Genomic DNA, 22,547 nt, shown 5'->3' on the forward strand with positions numbered 1-22,547 from the left:
TCGGACGTCTCTCACCGTGGCTTAGTTTCGTACGAAATTACTTTGGAGGGAGTGGAAAAGGGAATGATTTGGCCAAGAGTCCCGCGGGGCTGGACGAGACCTAGGGTTAGTTTCCTCCCTACTGGGCACCCTAAGGGGATTCCACAGGCCCACACAGCGACCAGTTCGCTCTCACCGACCGGACCAGACCTACCAAGCTGCTAGTACTCCGAGCGGGTCCCTAACACCCGGGAGTGGCCGGAGAGTCCCCAGGCCCCACTGGAAGACGCGGCAGGCCCTACGTAGGCAGTGCCCGAGCACGACACAATAGCTGCCCCGCGGTCTCCCGCGCCGGTCTCGCCGCATCCTTCCCACCTCTTCAGTGGGCACTCCTCCCCGCGCGACAGGAGCCGGGCGTGGCCCTGGGCGCGACCTGCCGGGACACTGGAAGCCACCGAGGGCGCTGCCGACCTCGGGATGTGGGGCGCGTGCCCATTGGCTGAGCCTTCCCCAGAGGGCCGGCCGGCCGCAGAGCCCACCTTCCGGCCCTCTCTCCGCGTTCGCATTGGCCGTCCGCGTCCCACCGACTCCTGCTCCCACCCCTCTCCTGCCCAGATGGAAACAGGCTTGGGCGGGTGGGAGGCCAAAGCGGGGACGAGGGTGAGCGGTCCTCCCGGTAAGGGAGCGAGAGAGAGCCAATCAAAACGAGACGTGGAAAAGAGACGCCGCGCCAGCCAGTAACTTCCCGAGGTCCGGGTTGGGGCTGGCTGACGCGAGTGCGCGCCGCAGCCAATGGGTGAGCCTCTGCTCGTCCGCTCTTCGGCAGCCGGTCGGGGGCGGTGAAAAAGAGAGTGAGGAGAGCGCGACGGCGACGGCAGAGCCATCGCTGGACGGCCAGACGGAAAGCGAGGCCTGAGCCTTTGTGTCTAGGTGAGAGGCAGGGGCTCCAGGCGGGAGAGGCCTGGCTGCGGGCCCCTTCTCACCTGGCCCGGGCAGCGGCTGCGACTGCGGGAGCCGGTGCAGCAGGCTGGGCCCAGGCGGGGGCGACGACCCACTACCCTACTCCCCGACCCCCCGCCTCCACCCCTACCCTTGTCCTCTCAGCACAGGGGGCGCCGGCTGCAGCCCGGGTGGTCTCTGCGCGACTTCGCCTGGCCGCCGCCCTCCGGAGAGTCGGGACAGCTAGCGGGAACTTAGGGAGGGGCCTGGTTTGCAGCGGCGGAGCCCGGGGGCGTCGCCTGGGGTGGGGAGGCCGCGTAGAGGTGTCGTAGGTGGGGCGAGGTAGTTAACGGAGGAGCTGGCTCGTGTGCTCGAGGGTGGCAGTAAAAGGAGGCCTGTGACTGAAGGATTTCGTGTCTGGGGAGGAAGAAAGTGATGGGAAAAGGAAAAGCGTGATGCCCAGAAAAGGGTGCCCAAGGAGAAGGTGCGTAGCCTGAGAGCGTGGTCGGTATCTTGGAAATAGAGATTGATAGGGGGTGGGCGAAAATCAGCTGGGAGTAAAGGGAGGACAGGCTTGGGTTTTGAAGGTTAAGGACTCTAGACAGATTGAGACACGTGGATGTGCAATAAGAGGAACCCAGTGAAACCGGAAGGTGACTGAGAGGAGAAGGTTTTAGGTGAGGTGTGGTTGGAGGCTGACTGGGAGGCGTTAGTTGGCCAGTTAGAAAGTATACGTGAAGCAAACGAGGTAGATTTACATGTGGGCAGCTGAAGAATGTGGATCTTTTGTGAGTAGGTAAGGTAGTGTACCACTATTCGTTTTCGTAGATGCAGAGACTGGAGAGCCAAATGTCTGAGGTAGGAGTCAGGCAGGTCATAGGTTCATTCACTACTCATTGAGGGCCAAATACTCAGACTTGTTAACTCTCACTGCTGAGACTGGTCACCCCTCCCTTATCACAGTCCCTCTCAGTGTTTTGTCTCAGCAGCAAGCAAACTCACTCTGTCAGAAGTAATGGCATAACATAAACATTGTTTGATTTTTATTGTATGACACGAGGAGTCTTTGCATTAAAAACAACAAAACAAAACTGGAATTTGTTGGTTTAAAGACAACATCAGAAGATTCTTTGTGAAAATTCTCCACAGGGGGAATCTCTCAACTATCTTGTTGGGTATGTGTAATACATGCATATATATGATGCAGGACCTCTTACAGCAACACAAGTGAGAATTAACATATAGGTACAATCCTGCTAGTATATACCCACTGCCCTCCAGTGGATTCCAACTCATAGTGACCCTATAGGACAGAGTAGAACTGCTCCATCGGGTTTCCAGGGCTGTAACCTTTAAGTTTGGCTGCTGATGAAAAGGTTGGACAGTTCTACTCTGTCTTCTAGGGTTGCTATGAGTTGGAATCAACTTGACGGCAATGGGTTTGGTTTTTTTGGTTTTAACCTCTAGGAAAACTGACTGCCACGTTTTTCTCCTGCAGAGCAGCTGGTGGATTCGAACTGCCAACCTTTAGGTTAGCAGTTGAGTGTTTTAACCATTGTGTCATCACATTGTGCTTCTGCCCGTATATAGATCAACTATTTTGATGTAGTAGAATTTGATTACGTATCATGCATTGCTGGGGAAGTTTTCAGTCCTAGGGATAGTTTTGTAGCTAAATAGATACAGAGCTCTTTTTATGTGTGCGCATGTATCACTACTATGCCTTTCTCTTTTAAGCTTTTGGAATTTTTATTTCTGGGGTGTGGGTGGAGGGTGGGACAGAGAAGAGGTAGTAGGGAAGAAAGTGACCCATGTCACATTTCCAGTAGATTCAAAAGGGAGGAGATAATGGGCACTGATGCGTAATTTCTGTTTGAGGCTAGGACTAGAGTTAAGAGCTTACTGACAAATGTAAAATAGCAAAGTGTCAAGGACAGAAACCAAAGAGGGCATTTTTTGTATAGGATGTTTCCTTGTAACCAGATCAGCAAAGCATTACAACAACTGGACCATTCTTTATAATGTAGAAATAATTTTGTGGAATAATTTCTTGGTAACACTATTCACTGCAGTCATGTTTTACCCTTCGTATAAACAGAATACCTAAGTGCTGAGGGGCTGAGACGACTCGCAGCAGAGAAGTAATCCGAGTGGTGTGAAGTTAATCAGGGAAGGTTTCCCGGAAGAGGTGAGTTTTGAGCCATCTTTTGAACTAGGAATTGGGGCATGGGTTTTTGGAAGAAATGAGGATGACATTTCAGTCTTTTAGACATGGTATAAGAAACTATGAATGAGAGTGACAAATTAAAAATAGTTTTTAAGGAAGATTTGAATGAAGATAAATTAGGGGTATGGAAATCAACTAAGTCTGTTATAGCTTAGTTGATAAATGATGTTTCTATATGGTGGCTAGGAGAGGAAAATTTGAATAGTTAATTCATGAATTGGAGATAGGTAGTATAGGAAACAGCAAAAAAAAAACTTGATAGTTATGATAGTAGAATGTACTGAAAGTAAGTTGGGTTATTGAGGGGTAGATTGGTGGCCAACCATCCATAATAATCAGAAACATTTTTGAGTCCTGTAATAGATTATGTTGATAATAATAACAGAATTTGTTGAATGCTACTTTGTGCTAGACATTGTTTTGAACTTTCCAAACATCATCTCGTTTTGATTATCCCTGTTTTACAGATGAGGGGACTGAGTTTTAAAGAGACTTAACTTGCCCAAAGTTATACAGCTAATAACTGGCAGGGCCAGGATTGGCAAAGTAAATCAGTAAATGGTTTATTGAGCATCTTCTTGATGCCAGGCACTGTACTAAATGCTGGAGATTCAAAGTTGACAAGAAAATCCAAAAGTTAGACCTGAGCCGTTTTTAAGAGATTATCAGGGTTAATAGAAGAGGGGTCAGTGAAGAAGGAGAAAAAGATTAGTTGGAGAGATTTGTGTAGACACCGAGGAACTACATTTAGAGAAACCTAGGATAGATAGAGTTTTAAGAAATAAGTGGTCATCTGCAAAATATGTAGCTGAGAGACTCAAGCACAAAAATTGAGAAGAAACCATTGAGTTAAGTAAGGAAAAAAGTAACGTGAATTTAATCTCAAGAAGGCTGGAATGAAGATATTAAAATATGGGCCAGTAGTTAATCATGTTTAGTAGAAAGTATTCCATACAAAATTAAATATTTGGTCTGATTATAATTATGGTTAAATTTATAGGAAAGATATTGATATGACCCCCTTCTAATGCTTTAATAGTCTTTGGCTGGTAAGGTCATGGGTGGTTTAAAAGTGCTTGTACTTTTTGTATTTCCCAGACTTTCTAAAATAAGCATGTATTATTTTATAATGGGGAGGGCATTAGACTGAAATGGGATAATAGTGAGGAAATATAGGCAGTCCTCAGGTTACGAATGTCTGACTTAAGTACAGCCTGTAGTTAGAACCAACTCCTGTAAAGCCTATTATATTAAAAATGCAAGTTACATACAGTGGTTTATAATAATAAACAGGTGCTACTTTGCAATGTGCATCAAAACATTATTATCACTGTGTTATTATGTTAAAGATGTTTTAGTGTGTCTGGAAGTGTTTAATGTTTTTATGCATAGAAAGGTATGCTATGCGCTATATACTAAGACAAACATTTGCCTGACTGTTCTGATTTACGTACAAATTTGACTTAAAGGTAGATTTAGGACCAAAATTTGTTCATAATCCAGGGATTACCTATATGTATGTGAGTGGGTTAGTCTGGACTGTGTCCAGAATAGAGAAAAGAAGATCTTATTTCAGTGCCGACTCCATACCAGCCACTTTGGTAGGCATGTTCCCATCTTGGAAATGACTGGGTTATTATTGGTAGAAACATCCTGAAACTGTACATACTGAAAGATGGCATTTGCTTAATCTGACGGATCAAGTTCCTAAAACACCTCAAATCATGGAGATACGGTCTTGACTCTCCTGAACATTTGTTTTCGTAGAGTTTAATAAATGAATTTAACGTTAAAACACACACACACACACTCATAAAACTGAGTCATATTAACTGTTAATTTTGGCTTTATATCTTTCACCCTTCCTTCTTCCCATACATTGGTTCTATAGTTCCTCCCTTCGGTGGGTTTGCCTTAGTTATTTTGATACACGGAGTCTCAGTTACACAATATGAAAGTGCTAAATTTATATATAATTAGTTTAACTTAAATGGTTATACATTTATCATTGTTTCCTATTCCCATTTTGAAGGGAGGAAAAGAGACAAATATCAGGATAATAAGCTTTTCTAATCGAAGAATAATTCCTAAGAAAATCCTACTGGATTTGCCCTAGGATCAGTATAGATTTATTCGAATCTCCTAAGTGGAGAGGGAGGACTCTTATAAGGCAAGAATAGGACCTAGTTTTTAGTAAAATTTACTTGGCCCATCGGGATGGTAGAAGGAAACGTAGTATTAATGGGGTTCTTATTTCATGTAGGCACAGTACTATGTTTCTTTAATATGATTATCAGTTAATTTTCACACAGATTATTCCATTTTACAGATGAGAAGAATGAGCCTCAGAAAAGTTACTAACTTTCCAAAGGTTGAAGAGCTGCTAGGTGGCAGAACTGGGATTCAAACCTTTTTTTGTTTAACCCCAAAACTCATTCTTATGAGACAAATAACAAGGATTTATTTATATTATTACTAGAATTGGAAACAAACAAACAAAAAATGCCACAAAGCTTTAGGTATTTACTATTTGTTACCTTAGAACACGAGACTCTTGTTTTATGTGTTTGTGAACTTTATGTGCCCTGTGACACTGGCTCTAAATGATTCTGATTTTTGTGTGTCTTATGGGGCATATTATATTACATTTTCTTGCTTTAGAGGTGTTTGCTTTCAAATTTTAGCATTTTTTGGAAATGAGGATGTATTTTGCAGTGTCTATTTCAAAATGTTTTTGAAATAGATACTGTGTCTTAAAGTTAAATGCGTGTCAGAATTGAGGAAGTATGGTATATGCATATAGTCTTCATGCATAACTGTTTTACCAATTTGTTGTGTGTAGTTTCTTCCCAGCCTTTTCCCCCTCTTTCCTTTACTTATCAACTATTACTTTCTTCTTTAGTATGGTATAATATAGAATTGAATATATATTAATAATATAGTTCATTCTTTTTAATGATTATTTGGTGTAGAAAAAAGTGTTATGTAGAAAATCCACATTGACTGTGAATCAGCAAATTTGAGTTTTAATTTTTGTTTTGTTAGCAACCTGATGTGTAACTTTGGGCAAGTCACTTCCTTTCTCTGAGCTTTAGCTTCTTCCTCTGTAAAATGGAAGGGGGAGGGGAACTTTAGTCCTTTTCAGCTTGAACAAGCTGCATGCCTTCCTAATTTAAAAAGTGGGTATCTTAGATCCCTTTCTTAACTGTATTTATTGCTTTTTACTATTCTTTCTTTTCCTTCATCTCCCTGTTTCCCTCCCTGTCGTTTTTTGCTGTGGATCTTTGAGGGTACTGTCAAAATCTTAATTTATTAGAATGAATGGTTTTTCATATACTGCATTAACAAAAATAGGAGTTTATAGAAAGTAGATACCCAGTAAATAGTGAATGAGTGAATGTTTTATCTGAGTTAATAAAAAATCATTTAAATAAAGTATCATCAGAAAGCTGAGGTTTCACTGAAAGATAATTCTGCTTAAAGAATAAAATGTGTTTAGTGAAGTTAAAGTTGTCTGCTCTCTGCTGGGCAGGTGTACTTGGAAGAAAAATCATGGACCTGGCTTTAGGATACTCACTCTTCTCATGGGGGAGGCAAATGTCCTTAAACTTTGTGTTATGGAAAATTGCCAACATGAACAAAAATATAATAATACACAATCAGTAACTTTATTTATTTTTAGATATTCTTTTTTTTAATTGTACTTTAGATGAAGGTTTATGTAACAAACTAGCTTCTCGTTAACAGTACATGTATCATTTTATGACATTGGTTAACAATCCCATGACATGTCAGTACTCTCCCTTCTTCACCTCAGGTTCCCTATTACCAGCTTTTCTGTCCTCTCCTGACTTCTAGTCCTTGCCCCTGGGCTGGTGTGCCCCTTTAGTCTCGTTTTGTCCTATGGGTCTGTCTCATCTTTGGCTAAAAGGTGAACCTCCAGAGTGACTCCATTACTGAGCTAAAAGGGTGTCCGAGGGCCATACTCTCGGAGTTTCTCCAGTCTCTGTCAGGCCAGTAAGTCTGGTCTTCTTTTGAGTTAGAATTTTGTTCTATATTTTTCTCCAGCTCTGTCCAGTTCCCTCTGTTGTGATCCCTGTCAGAGCAGTCAGTGGTGGTAGCCAGGGCCATCAAGTTGTACTGGACTCAGTGTAGTGGAGGCAGTGGTAGTTGTGGTCTGTTAGTCCTTTGGACTAATCTGTCCCTTGTGTCTTCAGTTTTCTTCATTTTCCCTTGCTCCTGAAGGAGTGAGACTAGTGGAGTATCTTAGATGGCCACTCAGAGGCTTTTAAGACCCCAGATGCTACTCACCAAGGTAAAATGTAGAACATTTTCTTTATAAACTATGTTATGCCATTTGAGCTAGATGTTCCCTGAGGTCATGTTCCCCACAGCCCTCAGCGCAGTAATTTAGTCCCTCAGAGAGTTTGGATTTGTCCATGGAGCTTCCATGACCTTACCCTGAACAAGTTGTGCTTGCTTCCCCAGTATTGTGTACTGTCTTACCCTTCACCAAAGTTACCACTTATCTATTGTCTATTTAGTGTTTTTCCACCCCCACCCCTCCTCTCCCACGTAACCATCAAAGATTGTGTGTAATCCTTTTCATGAGTTTTTACAGTAGTGGGCTCATGCAATATTTGTTGTTTTGGCTTATTTCACTCAGTATAATGCCCACCAGATTCATCCATGTCGTGAGATGCTTTGCAGATTCATCATTGCTCTCTATCATTGCATAGTATTCCGTTGTGTGTATGTACCATAGTTTGTTTATTCATTTATCTGTTGATGGGCATCTAGGTTGTTTCCATCTTTTTGCTGTTGTGAACAGTGCTGCAGTGAACATGGATGTGCATATGTCTATTTGTGTAATGGCTTTTATTTCTCTAGGATCTATTCCTAGGAGTGGGATTGCTGGATCACGTGGTATTTCTAACTTTCAAAGGAAGTGCCATATCGTTTTCCAAAATGGTTGTACCATTTTGAATTCCCACCAGTAGTGCGTAAGAGTTCTAATCTCCCCGCAGCCTCTCCAACATTTGTTATTTCCAGTTTTTTTGATTCCTGCCAGTAATGTCGGGGTGAGATGGTATCTCATTGTGGTTTTGATTTGTATTTCTCTAATGGCTAGTGATCGCAAGCGTTTCCTCATGTGTCTGATAGCCATTTGAATGTCTTCTTTGGTGAAGTGTCTGTTCATTTCCTTTGCCCATTTTTTAATTGGATTAATTGTCTTTTTGTAGTAGAAGTGTTGGATTTTCCTGTAGATTTTAGAGATTAGACCTTTGTCTGATTTCTCATAGTCAAAAATATTTTCCCAGTATGTAGGTTCTCTTTTTACTTTCTTGGTGAAGTCTTTTGATGAGCATAAGTGTTTAATTTTTAGAAGATGCCAGTTATCTAGTTTATCTTCTGGAATTTGTAGTTGTTAGTTATGGTTTGTATCCTGTTAATGCTGTGTATTAGGGTCTCTGACACTGATCCTATTTTTTCTTCTATGATCTTTATAGTTTTTGGTTTTATATTTAGGTTTTTAATCCATTTTGAGTTAGTTTTTTTGTATGGTGTGAGGTATGGGTCCTGTTTCATTGTTTTGCAGATGGACATCCAATTTTGCCAGCACCATTTTTTAAAAAGACTGTTCCCCATTTGATGGACTCTGGGCCCTTGTCAAAGATCAGGTGACCATAGGTGGATGGATTTCCATCTGGGTTCTCAATTCTGTTCCATCGGTCAATGTATGTGTCGTTGTACCAGTACCAGGCTGTTTTGACTACTGTAGCTGTATAGTAGGTTCTGAAATCAGGTAGTGCGAGTCCTCCTTTATTCTTCTTCAGTAGTGCTTTACTTATCCAAGGCCTTTTCCCTTTCTTTATAAAGTTAATGATTGTTTTTTCTATCTCTTTAAAGAATGTTGCCAGTATTTGGATCAAGATTGCATTGTATTTGTAGATTGCTTTGGGTAGAATTGACATTTTCACAGTGTTGAGTCTACCTGTCCATGAGCATGGTATGTTTTTCCATTCATGTAGATTTCTTTTGGTTTCTTGCAGTAGTGTTTTGTAGTTTTCTTTGTATAGGTCTTTTACATCCCTGGTTAGATTTGTTCCTAAGTATTTTATTTTTTTAGGGCCTGTTATAAATCGTATTGTTTTCCTGATTTCCTTTTTGTTGTTCTCTTCATTGGTGTATGGGAATCCAAATGATTTTTGTATGTTTATCTTGCATCCTGCTACTCTGCTGAATCTTTCTGTTAGTTCCAGTGGTTTTCTCATGGAGTCTTCTGGGTTTTCTATATATAGTATCATATCATCTGTAAATAGGGGCAGTTTTACTTCTTCATTGCCAGTTTGGATGCCCTTTATGTCTTTTGCTTGCCTTATTGCTGTAGCTAGGACTTCCAGCACAATGTTAAATAGGAGTGGTGATAAAGGACCTAATTGTTCCTGTTCTCAAGGGGAATGTTTTCAGCTTCTCTCCATTAAGAATGATGTTGGCCGTTGGTTTTGTATAGATGCCCTTTATTATATTGAGGAATTTTCCTTCTATACCTATTTTTATTGAGAGTTTTTATCAGGAATGGGTGTTGGACTTTGTTGAATGCCTTTTCTGCATTGATTGAGGTGATCATGTGATTCTTTTCTTTCCTTTTATTTATGTGGTGGCTTACATTGATTTTCTAGTGTTGAACCATCCTTGCATACCTGGTATGACTCCCATTTGGTTGTGGTGTATTATTTTTTTGATATGATGCTGAATTCTATTGGCTAGAATTTTTGCATCTATATTCATGAGAGATATTGGTCTGTAATTTTCTTTTTGTTTTGGCATCTTTGCCTGGTTTTTGCATCAGGATTATGCTAATTTCATAGAATGAATTTGGAAGGATCCTTTCCTTTTCTATGTTCTGAAATAGTTTGAGTAGTAGTGCTTCTCTGAATGTTTGATAGAACTCTCCAGTGAAGCCATCTGGGCCAGGGAATTTTTTTTTGTTGGGAATTTTTTTATTACCTTTTCAATTTCTTCGCTTGTTATTGGTCTGTTCATATTTTCCACATCAATTTGTGATAGTTTGGGTAGGTAATGTGTTTCTCAAAATTTTTTTGTTTCCTCTAGATTTTCAAATTTGTTGGGAGTACAGTTTTTCATAATACTCTTTATGATCCTTTTTATTTCAGTTGGGTCTGTTGTAAATGTCGCCATTTAATTTCTTATTTGGGTTATTTGCATCCTCTCCTGTTTTTCTTTTGTCAATTTGGCTAGTGGTTTGTCAATTTTGTTGATCCTTTCAAAGAACCAACTTTTGATTTTGGTGATTTTTTTTCTATTGTTTTTCTGTTCTGTATTTCATTTATTTCTGCTCTGATCTTTATTATTTTCTTTCTTCTGGTGGCTGTAGGCTTCTTTTGCTGTTCTCTTTCTATTTGTTAAAGTTGTGTAGCTTATGTTTTGATTTTTCCCCTTCTTTTTTTGGTGTGTGCATCTGTTGCTATACTTTGACCTCTGAGCACTTCCTTTGCTGTGTTCCAAAGGTTTTGGCGTGATGTGTTTTCATTCTCGTTTGATTCTAGGAATTTTTTGATTCCAATCTGATTTCTTCTCTTACCCAGTGGATTTTAAGCAAGTATTATTTAGTTTCCATGGAATTGATTTTTTTTTCCTTGCTCTTCCTGTTGTTAATTTCTACTTTGATGGTGTTGTTATCAGATAAGATACTTTGTATTATCTCAGTGTTTTGGATTTTATTGAGGGTTCCTTTGTGGCCTAAGATGTGGTGTATTCTGGAGAGCATTCCATGTGCGTTGGAGAAGAATGTGTACTTTGTGGCTGTTGGATGGAGTGTTATATATATGTCTGTGAGTTCAAGGTGGCTGATTGTGACCTTTACATCTTCTTTATCTTTGTTGACTCTTTGTCTAGATGTTCTGTCCTTTACTGAGAGTGGTGTGTTGAAGTCTCCTACTATTATAGTGGAACTGTCAATTTCTCCTTTCAGTGTGTTAAAGTTTGTTTTATGTATTTTGGAGCCCTGTCATTGCATGTGTAGATATTTATTATGGTTATGTCTTCGTGATGGATTGTCCCTTTAATCCTGGTATAGTGCACTTCTTTAACTTTTATGGTGGGTTTTGTTGTAAAGTCTCTTTTATCTGAGATTAGTATTGCCACTCCTGCTCTTTTTTGGAGGCTGTTTGCTTGATGTATTTTTTTTCCATCCTTTGATTGTTAATAGTTTTATGTCTTTGTTTTTAAGGTGTGTTTCTTGTAGACAGCATATTGATGGATCCTGTGTTTTTAATCTATTCTGTCACTCTCTGTTTCTTTATGGGTACATTTAGGCCATTTAAGTTCAGTGTAATTATTGATAAGTGTGAGATTATTGCTGTCATTTTGTAGGCTTTTTTTTTGTGGTGTTGACAATTTCTTTGTTCCTGTTACTTTTCTGTGCTGAATTCCTTTTGTTTGTGGATTTTTGTTTCATTTATTTTTGTAGGTTTTGTATTTACTGAGACTTCATGTTTTTCTTCTTTATTTTGATGAGTAGATTTTCAGACTTTCTTTATGGTTAGCTTAAAATTTACCCTTACCTTCCTAGGTTTGAACCAGTCTATTATTACTTGGTATCACCCTACCCGCCTCTCCATTAGCAAGTTCTATACCTATACCATTTATTCCCTCTTTTATTGTTCTGATGTTGTTGTCATTTGCAAATTAACCTCTCTGGTTCCCTGTTGTAAATCTTTTGGTTTTGAATAGTTTTGAGAGTTCATTTCCTAGGTTGGTATCTGGCTGGTGCAATCTTGCATGCTAGATTCAGGCTGTGGTCTGAGGTGGTTGTTCTCAAACCGAAGGACTCCGTTTAATAATTCTTGTAAGTTTGGTTTCGTTTTTACATAGTCCCTTAATTTCTGTTTGGAAACATCCTAATTTCACCATTATATTTGAATGAGAGTTTTGCAGGATGTATTGTTCTTTGTTGGCAATTTTTTTCTTTCAAGATTTTATATATGTCATCCCATTGCCTTCTTACCTGTATGGTTTCTGTCGAGTAATCAGAGCTTAGTCTTATTGTTTCCCCTCCGTATGTGACTTTTTGTTTTTCTCGAACTGCTTTCTGGATTCTTTGTCTTTGGTTGTAGTGAGTGTGATTATGATATGCCTTGGTGATTTTCTTTTAGGGTCTATCCTGTATGGGGTTCTTTGAGCTTCTCGGATGGTCATCTTTTCATCTTTCGTGATATTAAGGAAGTTTTCTGTTAGCAATTTTTCAGTGATCCTCTTTGTGTTTTCCGTTTTCTCCTCCTCTTCTGGAACTCCAATCACTCACAAATTTTTGCTTTTGTATCCCATGTAATTCTCAGGGTTTCTTCATTTTTCTTTGTTCTTTTTCTAATTTTTCCTCAAAAAAGTTGTATTCAAGTGTTTGTTTTCAATTTCGTTGATCCTGTCTTTGATTATTTAAAACCTGTTCTTCAGCCCTTTTATGACACTGTCCATTTCTGAAATCTTGTTGTCTTTGTATTTCTAATTGTTGTTTTTGTATGATTTCTAGTTGTGACTTTATTTTGGCATTTTGTTCCTGTATTTTCCTGAATTCTTCCGTTTTTTTGGTCTGTATTTTCTCTGAATTTGTCTGCCTTTCCTGTGAATTTGTCTGTTTTTTCCTCATTTTTGTCTGCTTTTTGCTTCTCTCCAGTAGCTCTGAATGTTAGAGATTTGAATTCCCTATCAGATAGTTCTAGTGCCTTTTCTTCTACTGGAAAGTCATCTGTTTTATTTTGGACACCTACTGGAGCCATCCTATCCTATTTTTTTAATATATTTTGATATTGTGTTCTGTCTTTGGGACATTCAGTAGTTATTTTCTTCATGTATTGACTGTAGATTTGGTTTTTTTTTTTGTCCTTTTTTTTTTTAGTTGGCTATGTCTGAGCAGGTGGGCTTTGTGTTCTTTGTTGTTCGCTCATCTGTGTACACAATATTTTTCACCTTCTTGTCCAATAGGCAGGGCCAGTCGCTCAGCTGTGGTGTAGCAGGGCAGGTCCAGCTAAAGGGGAGAGGCTGGGATGGGTTGTTTGTGGTACATAGTGGATCAGACAAGATGAGCCAGACACCAATACTGGTCAGGTTCTGGTAGGCCGTGCCTTTGCTGCTCGGGAATGCAGTGTTCCTCACATGGTGCAGATAGACAGGAGGGACAGGGAGCGGAAGGTTGTGATGTGTGGAGCTAGATTGGGTATGGAGAAGAAGAGAGAGGAGAGAGAAACAGGAGCAAAAAAAAAAAGTACTAAGGGAGCCTGCCATTGTAGTGGAGAGACAAGAAACTGAAAAATGAAGGAAAAAAGGAGAAAAAACAAAATAAATAAAAATTAAAATAAAAAAATGCCCCCAGGGATCCCACCGGTACTGCTCTGCAGACCAAGGAAGTGGCTCCCAAGCACAGTACAGCCTAGCTAGAAGGGGCAGCAATGATACACAGCTCCAGGTATTCAGGAGACAGGAAAGGAAGGTAAGTAGAAAGAGATGAGAAACTGAGAATGAAGAAAAATAAAAAGGAAAAAGAAAGAGAAAACAAAAACAAATAAAAAAAAGAAAGAAAAATAAAAAGTTCTCAGAAATCCCACCAATGTGGTGGCGTGGACCATGGGAGCAGTTCTGTAGCTGAGCAGCACTTCACAGCCTGTCAGGAAGAAGCAAAAGTGGCACACGGAGTCAGATCTTTGAGAGAAAGGAGGGGGAGGAGGTGAGAGGCAGGGAAGAAACCAAAAGAGGCTGATAAAAGCAACATCAGCAACAAAGAAACAGCAGTGAAGAACCTGGCTGGTCCGGGCAGGGTGAGTCCATGTGGCACGTAACTGACACCTCCCTTGCTGCGTTAGACGTCCGCTGGGAAGCAGCGAATCAGCCTGCTGGGAAGCCTGGGGTTGGCCCTCTGGATAGCCAGGAATCGGCCAGCTGGGAAGCGGTGAAGGCTGAGCAGGGGGAGGCAGGGTGGACAGTGGGAAAGTGTGTCTTGCTTGTTATCAGGTACTCTGTTTCCTACTGAGAGCTCCCCGAATCTGCTTTCCTGTACTCCCTGTCCGCCGATGTCCGACAGGAGTCCGAGATGGTGGATCTACAGTGCGTTACCTGATAGGGGACCTCTGCTTGTAAATCTCCTTGCTCTCTGTTCTCTGTTAGTTTCTTATTCCATTCGGTGCTTGGTTGAGTTCTTCATCTCTTCATTTGATGCTTAGGATTCCAGGATTGATGTTTGTCTCTGTTTTACTTCGTTTTTCGGGTCTTTGCTGTGGAGGGGCTGCGTGGTGCTTCTGACTGTAGCACCATGGTGGCTCCGCTGACAATCAGTAACTTTTAACAGTTACCAACTTGTGGTCAGTCTTGCTTCATTTATACCTCCACCAGTTCTCCCCTTTCTTTATTTTGAAGCAAATCCCTAGACATTTTTTATCAGGTATTACCATACAGTGTGATAAATGTAACAGTAGATGTATTAATCTAAATGAGGTAGAAATTTATTTGTATAAATGTGTTTTGAGACTCGTGCATTATACTTTGCTGGGCAAGAGAAATTAGATACAACCTACTGTAAGTCAGGGAAAATATAGTTGGAGCCAGACTATACATGTATGAAATAGAATGTAGCAACATGGGATCATGTACCAGAATTGATGTTAGAGACTCTTCAGTGGGAACTGACATTATTTTTTAATGAAAGTAGGATTTAGACAGGGTGTCATGGATTGAATTGTGTTCCCCCCAAAATGTGTGTATCAATTTGGCTAGGCCATGATTCCCAGTGTTGTGTGGTTGCCCTCCATTTTGTGATTGTAATTTTACATTAAAGAAGATTAGGGTGGGATTGTAATACCACCCTAACCCAGGTCGGATCCCTGATTCAGTGTAAAGGCAGTTTCCCTGGGGTGTGGCCTGCACCACCTTTTATCTCTTGTAAGATATAAAGGATATCTTGTAAGATATCTCTTGTAAGAGATAAAAGGAAAGGGAAGCAAGTGGATAATTGGGGTCCTCATACCACCAAGAAAGCAGTGCCAGGAGCAGAGCATGTCCTTTGGACCCGGGGTCCCTGCACAGAGAAGCTCCTAGTCCGGGGGAACATTGATGAGAAGACCGACAGAGAGAGAAAGCCTTCCCCTGGAGCTGACGCCCTGAATTTGGACTTTTAGCCTACAAAGAAAGAAACTTCTCTTTGTTAAAGCCATCCACTTATGGTATTTCTGTTATAGCAGCACTAGATGACTGAGACACGGGGAGAAATAACATTTAGGGCATGAGGTGAGGGTGATCACATGAATAAAGCAAACAGAAAAATCTAACTTTGGTTTCATAGAATAAGTTACATCTTAATCTGTGTGTGTCTGTATTTTTTAGACCCCCTGCAAGATATTATTGACATTGTGTAGATCTTATTTTACATCAGTACTTGAAAAAAGCCATTTGCTGTGTTACAAATTAGGACACACTACTTTTAGAGTGTTTTTACTGTCCATGGTGAATTACTTGGCACATTCATTTAAAAAATCTTTAAATATCTTAATACCACAGCTGTTAATTGATCCATTCTGTCTAGAATGTGTGTGTGTGTATTTAAATGTTAACCATTTGACAGTTTTAAGATTACTTTGAAATACCTAGTTTAGATCATTCTTGTCTTTTATGGAATTCTTACCAGAAATGTTGTCATGACAGCCATATGAGAAATCCTTGAATTTAAGGAATTCTTAGCATATCTTATTACATTGAAGTATTCTGAGAGTAAATCTTAAAAGTGTATTCCATAACATAGAAATTCTTTGTCAAAGGTCATAAACCTCTTTGAATATGTTATCAAAGCTTTGTGCTGTCTTCTTAGAAAAATGTACATGCAAATTTAATTTTTCATAGAATTCAGGGAATTATTAAGACCCTCAGAGCCTATTCAAATAGCCTATTCAAGTATCATTGGGGCGGGGGGAGTGTTCTGTGGATCCTTGTATAATAACCCATTCTGTACTGTGTAGGCAGAAAGCATAATGCTAAAATTCAACTCACTTATATTTCTGTGTGTATTGTTCATCTTTTAAGGTGTTTTTAATTATAAGGAATGATAAATATAAAGCTGATTATACTAATTCCTAATTGAAAAAAACAGACCAATTCTTAATTAAATTCTTGGGAGAAAATAAGCTGTAGCAAGTTTAATAAAGATGTAGGAATGAGAGTTTTGCTAAAGAATGTGGAGTAGGTATGTGTAACTATATATATAATGGCAGCTTTCCATCCTGAATTAGCAGGAAGTAGAATACATAACTTAAAAATGAATAAATGGCATAAATGCTTTTTTTTTTTTTTTTTTCCACAGAGGTAAAGGAAGAAGCTTCTTTGAGCTACCTAGCCCTTAGGTAGTTAAGCTCTGTGGAGGAAAGGATCGTCAAAGTATTTTGAGGCTCACATCTCTATTGAAATAACTGCTAGAAGTAATGCAGGGTCTTGGAAAAGTGTATTTGGCTGGCAAAGAATTCATTCTCGGTGGGACCCTGAGATCATTAGCACTTATCACCTACTTAGTTTGATGGATGATCTGAAATAAGATATTTTAAAATGGTGGTTTTTAAAACTTGCGGATTACATTTTAAAATGTAATCATAACAATGGTTTGCCTAAGCAGAAGGCCCAGGTGAATTAGCTGGTAATGGGACACTTGCCTCTGTAGAGCAGTGTTTGAACATTGGTGAGTATTAGGTGTATTGCTTAAAGTGATAACCCTTGTGACCTGTTGGAGTTAATAATTCTCTGAGTATCTAATGTAATACTAGGAAATAACTTTTTCTAATACATAGTAATAGAGATAATAGTCTTTGAGAGTCAGGAGAGGATTTAGCAATCAGTGATCTGGCCTCCTCCTCAATGAAATTAATGAATGACCAGAGAGGTTAATTGACTTACCAGGTCAGCCAGTTAGTGGCAATCCGCAGTGTGATTTTTTCTTATTTTACCTGATTTTTGGTAGGTCTGTTGCATGTATGTATTTCAGTCTTTTTTTCATTCTGGATCAGTATCTGGAGAGGGAAATATCTAGGAAGAGCACTAGGGTTCTTAGCACTGTGACTGATTCTCAGTCAGTAAATTGACTAGGAGTTCCCTGAATTTACTGATGCTTTTACTTTGCTATATGTATTTGCACCCCATTTTTTTTGCAATAACCCCTGGTTACTAGGCTTACTGGGGTAGGCTTCTTAGCTGCTTAAGTCAGTTTTACAGCTAGAAACAGATATTAAGAATCCAAAATGTAATCAATCATTTCCCTTATGTTTTCTATTATAATTTTATTATTTATTATTATTTATTTATAATTTTGTAAGAATTAAAACTATTATTATTTCCATGGTGGACTGTAGGTGGAGCAGTGGCCAAGGACTTCATAGAATTTATCCTCATGTGACTCCCACCAGCCCCTGTAGTGTATACACACACACACACACCTTTCTGGGCTGATCCCTATCTAATAGCATTTAGTTGTGAGCTGTCTCCTGTCTGTGAACCTAGCAAAGTTTTAAACATAAAACAGGAAAAGATTTGGAGAAGAGGGTTTGTTATGGGATTTAGTTGTTTTAAGACATTCCCTGGAAGCTTTTACTTCCCACTCAAAACTAGAAACTGGCGGGATCATTGACATCCAAGTCAGAGAAGTTACTACTACTAAATTCCAGGACTGGCTGTGACTTCCCAGTCTTATACCACATGTGGTTGGTGTAGGCTTGGCAGCCAAGTAGAAGACCTGAGAATGCTTGTGGGTGGAAGCACCCAGTAGGGGATTTCAAATGTGATGAGTAACCTATAGTGACCCCATAGCCAAGGTGAGGACTCTGAGAATGGTGACTCTTCAGCTTTTTTACTCCTCACCCATTAGCTGGGTCATTCTTAGCTCAATAAGTCCAGCTTTCTAGTGGAATAGTAGCAGTTGTCAATATACAAGCATTTTTGTGGGAGAGGGATTTTCTTTAGCAGTAGGAATATGGATGGCTCTTTTTTTGGTTTTTAAGTGGTTTTCATCGATCTTTTTTTTTCTATACTCATTTTTATTGTGGTAAAATATACATAACAAACCATTTTCCAGTTCAACAATTTTTATATGTATAGTCCAATGACATTGATTACAATCTTCATGCTGTGCAAGCATTGTCACTGTCCTTTTTTGGCTTATTTCACCATCAGGGATATAGATGGTTCTTAATTGAATTCATAAAAATACTGTCTTAAAGCTTGTATTAAAACTGAATTTGTAATGATGTAACTAAGCTAATCTTAATTTTTAATCAAAAAACAAGAATAATGATAAGTGAAAACTATGACCAGCTAAAAATGACATAACTTCATTGACAGAGTGTCTCTCTTGAAAATTAGAGCATTCCAATTTGGAGTGTACATATGTAGTAGGAACTTCACAGTATTGCAGCAACCAGACTTAGTAGTTGAATACAAATTACTGTCTTTGGCACGTTCTACTAACATGTTAATTTTTTTTAACTCTTAATAACTGGTTTAGTAGTTTATTCATAAGTAGCCTTTTGGACCAGTGGAAAGTCATGCTTTTTAAATCATTTGTAGCCTGTCAAGAGGTTTGGCCCATTTTTGGGAAATCATTACCTTAAAAAGCTGAAATGATAATTGGTGAGCTTTTTATGAGCATTGTTTCCTAAGCAGTGTTGGGAAATTTGTGAAGGGCTGGGGTAAAATAGAGTTCAACTAGTTTCCTTTACCTCGGGACATTTTAAAGTCTTTGCTATGCTGATATACTTTGTTAATCTCCTAGTCAGGTATGAAATATACAGTTTCCCAGCCCCGTTTACCAGGATTTGGAAAATGCCTTAGAGGACTGGAGCCTGCTTTTAGGTTCAACCTTGAGGACAGATTCAGCATAGGAAAGTGATAGAGAAACAGGACAAAGGCATGTATTTGAAGGAGGAGCTTCAAAGCATTTTCTGCTGTTAGGGATGCCAAATCATTTGCTGTAATATCAGACTGAGTCTTAACTACTTCCATAACTGGTAAAATATCCCAAATAGTTTTGATTCTACCAAATTGCTGTGAAAGATATTAATCTTTGTGAATAGGCTTTAGTAGTTTTTAATAAGACCATACCTACATAAGATATATAATTGGTTAGTAATTTGTCTGAGCCAGTTTTTGGGCAAATCTGTATGTGGTGTATGTCTAGTATTCACGGTAAAGATGTAATGTCAGTTTTACCCGGTAACTTGAAATATTTTTTTATATTGTTTATTGTTGTAGTTTAAGTGAAAGTTTACCTTTCAAGTTAGTCTCTCATACAAAAATTTATACATATATTGTTATATGACCCTAATTGCTCTCCCTATACTGTGACAGCACACTCCTCCTTTCCACCACTGATTTCCCATGTCCATTCAAGCAGCTCCTAACTCTCTCTGCCTTCTCATCTCACTTCTGGACAGAAGCTGCCCATTTAGTCTCATGTATCTACTTGAGCTAAGAAGCACACTCTTCACGAGTATCATTTTATGTCCCACAGTCCAGTACAATCTTTGAAGAGTTCACCTTGGGAATTGTTTTAGTTGTGGGTTGACAGAGAGTTCGGGGGTCATGCTCTCTGGGGTTCCTCCAGCCTCAGTCAGATTATTAAGTCTGGTCTTTTTAATAGAATTTGAGTTCTGCACCCCACCTTTCTGCTGCTCCATCAGAGACTCTCTGTTGTGTTCCCTGTCAGGGTGGTCATTGGTGGTAGCCGGGCACCATCTAGTTCTTCTGGTCTCAGGCTGATGAAGTCTCTGGTTTATGTGGCCCTTTCCGTCTCTTGGGCTAATACTTTCCTTGGGTCCTTGGTGTTCTTCATTCTCCTTTTCTTCAGGTGATTGGGACCAATTGATGCATCTTAGATGGCCATTGGCTAGCTTTTAAGACCCCAGACACCACTCACCAAAGCAGGATGCAGAATGTTTTCTTATTAAGCTTTGTTATGCCAGTTGACCTAGATATCCGCTGAAAGCATGGGCCCCAGACCCCTGCCCCTGCTACTCTGTCCCTCGCATTCAGGAAACTTCTTAGCTTTGGTTTAGTCCAGTTGTGCTGACTTCGCCTGTAGTGTGTGCTGTCCTTCCCTTCACCTAAGATAATCCTTGTCTACTGTATAGTTAGTGAATAACCCTCACCTTCCCTCCCCACCTCGTAACCATTAAAGAATGTTTTCTTCTGTGTTTAAACCTTTTTTGAGTTCTTATGATAGTGGTCTTATGCAATATTTGTCCTTCTGTGACTGACTAAATTCACTTAGCATAATGCCCTCCAGATGCCTCCATGTTATGTTTCACGGCTTCATCGTTGTTCTTCATCGTTGCATAGTATTCCATTGTGTGAATATACCATAATTTGTTTATCCATTTGTGCATTGATGGGCACCTAGGTTGTTTCCATCTTTTTGCTATTGTGAACAGTGCTGCAGCGAACATGGGTGTGCGTATATCTCTTCATGTGATGGCTCTAATTTCTCTAGGATATATTCCAAGGAGTGAGATAGCTGGATCATACAGTACTTTTATTTCTAGCTTTTTAAGGAAGTGCCAAATCGATTTCCAAAGTGGTTGTACCATTTTACATTCCCACTAACAGTGTATAAGTGTTCCAGTCTCTCCACAATCTCTCCAGCGTTTATTATTTTGAGTTTTCTGGATTAATGGTAGTCTTGTTTGGGTGAGATGGTATCTCACTGTAGTTTTGATTTGCATTTCTCTAATGGCTAATGATCGTGAGCATTTCTTCATGTGTCTGTTAGCTGCCTGAATGTCTTCTTTGGCATAGTGCCTGTTCAGATCCTTTGCCCACTTTTCAATGGGGTTGTTTGTCTTTTTGTTGTTGAGATTTTGCAGTATCTTGTAGGTTTTAGAGATTAGACACTGATCGAATTTGTCGTAGCCAAAAATTTTTTCCCAGTCTGTAGGTTGTCTTCTGATTGTTTTGGTGAGGACTTTTGATGAGCATAAGTGTTTGATTTTTAGGAGCTCCCATTTATCTTGTCTCTCTTCTGGTGCTTGTGCCTTGTTACTTATGGTTCATATTGTGTTTATGCCATGTATTAGAGCTCCTAGCGTTGTCCCTATTTTTTCTTCCATGATCTTTATCGTTTTCAATTTGTTATTTAGGTCTTTGATCCATTTTGAGTTAGTTTTTTGTGCATGGTGTGAGGTATGGGTCTTGTTTCATTTTTTTGCAGATGGATATCCAGTTATGTCAGCACCATTTGTTAAAGATACTGTCTTTTCCCCAATTAGCAGACTTTGGGCCTTTGTCAAATATCAGCTGCTCATACGTGGATGAATTTATGTCTGGATTCTCAATTCTCTTCCATTGGTCTGTGTATCTGTTGTTGTACCAGTACCAGGGTGTTTTGACTACCGCGGTGGTATAATAGGTTCTAAAATCAGGTAGTGTGAGGCCTCCCACTTTGTTCTTCTTCTTCAGTAATACTTTACTTATCCAAGGCCTCTTCCCTTTCTGTATGAAGTTGGTGATTTGTTTCTCCATCTCATTAAAAAATGCCAGTGGAATTTGGATCGGGATTGCATTGTATCTGTAGACCGCTTTGGGTGGAACTGACATTTTCACAACACTGAGTCTTCCTATCCATGAGCAAGGTATGTTTTTCCACTTATGCAGGTCTGTTTTGGTTTCTTGCAGCAGTGTCATGTAGTTTTCATTGTATAGGTCTTTATGTCTTTGGTTAGATTTATTCCTAAGTATTTTATCTTCTTGGAGGCTATTGTAAATGGTATTGATTTGGTGATTTCCTCTTCAAGGTTTTCTTTGTTGGTGTAAAGGAATCCAACTGATTTTTGTATGTTTATGTTGTATCCTAAAACTTTGGTGAAATCTTCTATTAGTTCCAGTAGTTTTCTTGTGGATTCCTTGGGGTTTTCTCTGTATAGGAGTATATCATCTGCAAGTGGAGATACTTTCACTTCTTCTCTACCAATTTAGATGCCCTTTATTTCTTTTTCTAGCCTAATTGCTCTGGCTAGGACCTCCAGCACAGTGTTGAGTAAGAGTAGTGATAAAGGGCATCCTTGTCTGGTTCCCGTTCTCAAGGGGAATGCTTTCAAAGTCTCTCCGTTTAGGATGATGTTGACTGTTGGCTTTGTATAAATGCCCTTAATTATGTTGAGGAATTTCCCTTCTGTTCCTATTTTGTTGAGAGTTTTTATCATGAATGGGTGTTGGACTTTGTCAAATGCTTTTTCTGCATCGATTGAGAAGATCATGTGTTTCTTGTCTTTTGTTTTATTAATGTGATGGATTACATTGATTGTTTTTCTAATGTTGAACCATTCCTGAATGTTTTATTAATGTGATGGATTACATTGATTGTTTT

General features: G+C 39.5%; 1 protein-coding gene across 3 annotated transcripts in view; it reads left to right on the forward strand.

Annotated features, from left to right (window-relative positions):
• The first annotated feature begins 753 nt into the window (after positions 1-753).
• The window catches only part of FAR1 (fatty acyl-CoA reductase 1), a 92,956-nt gene continuing 71,162 nt past the window's right edge, over positions 754-22,547 (forward strand). For 2 of the 3 annotated variants that reach the window (XM_023737384.1, XM_023737388.1), the window contains exons 1-2: positions 754-909; positions 3,017-3,106. The gene's annotated coding sequence lies outside the window, so the exon portion shown is untranslated. Of the gene's footprint in view, positions 910-1,695; positions 1,715-3,016; positions 3,107-22,547 lie in introns of those variants that run through there. The other variant, XM_023737387.1, reaches the window with a different exon arrangement.

Source organism: Trichechus manatus, unplaced genomic scaffold (assembly GCF_000243295.1).
Source record: "Trichechus manatus latirostris isolate Lorelei unplaced genomic scaffold, TriManLat1.0 scaffold00006, whole genome shotgun sequence".
Classification (NCBI taxonomy): Eukaryota; Metazoa; Chordata; class Mammalia; order Sirenia; family Trichechidae; genus Trichechus; species Trichechus manatus.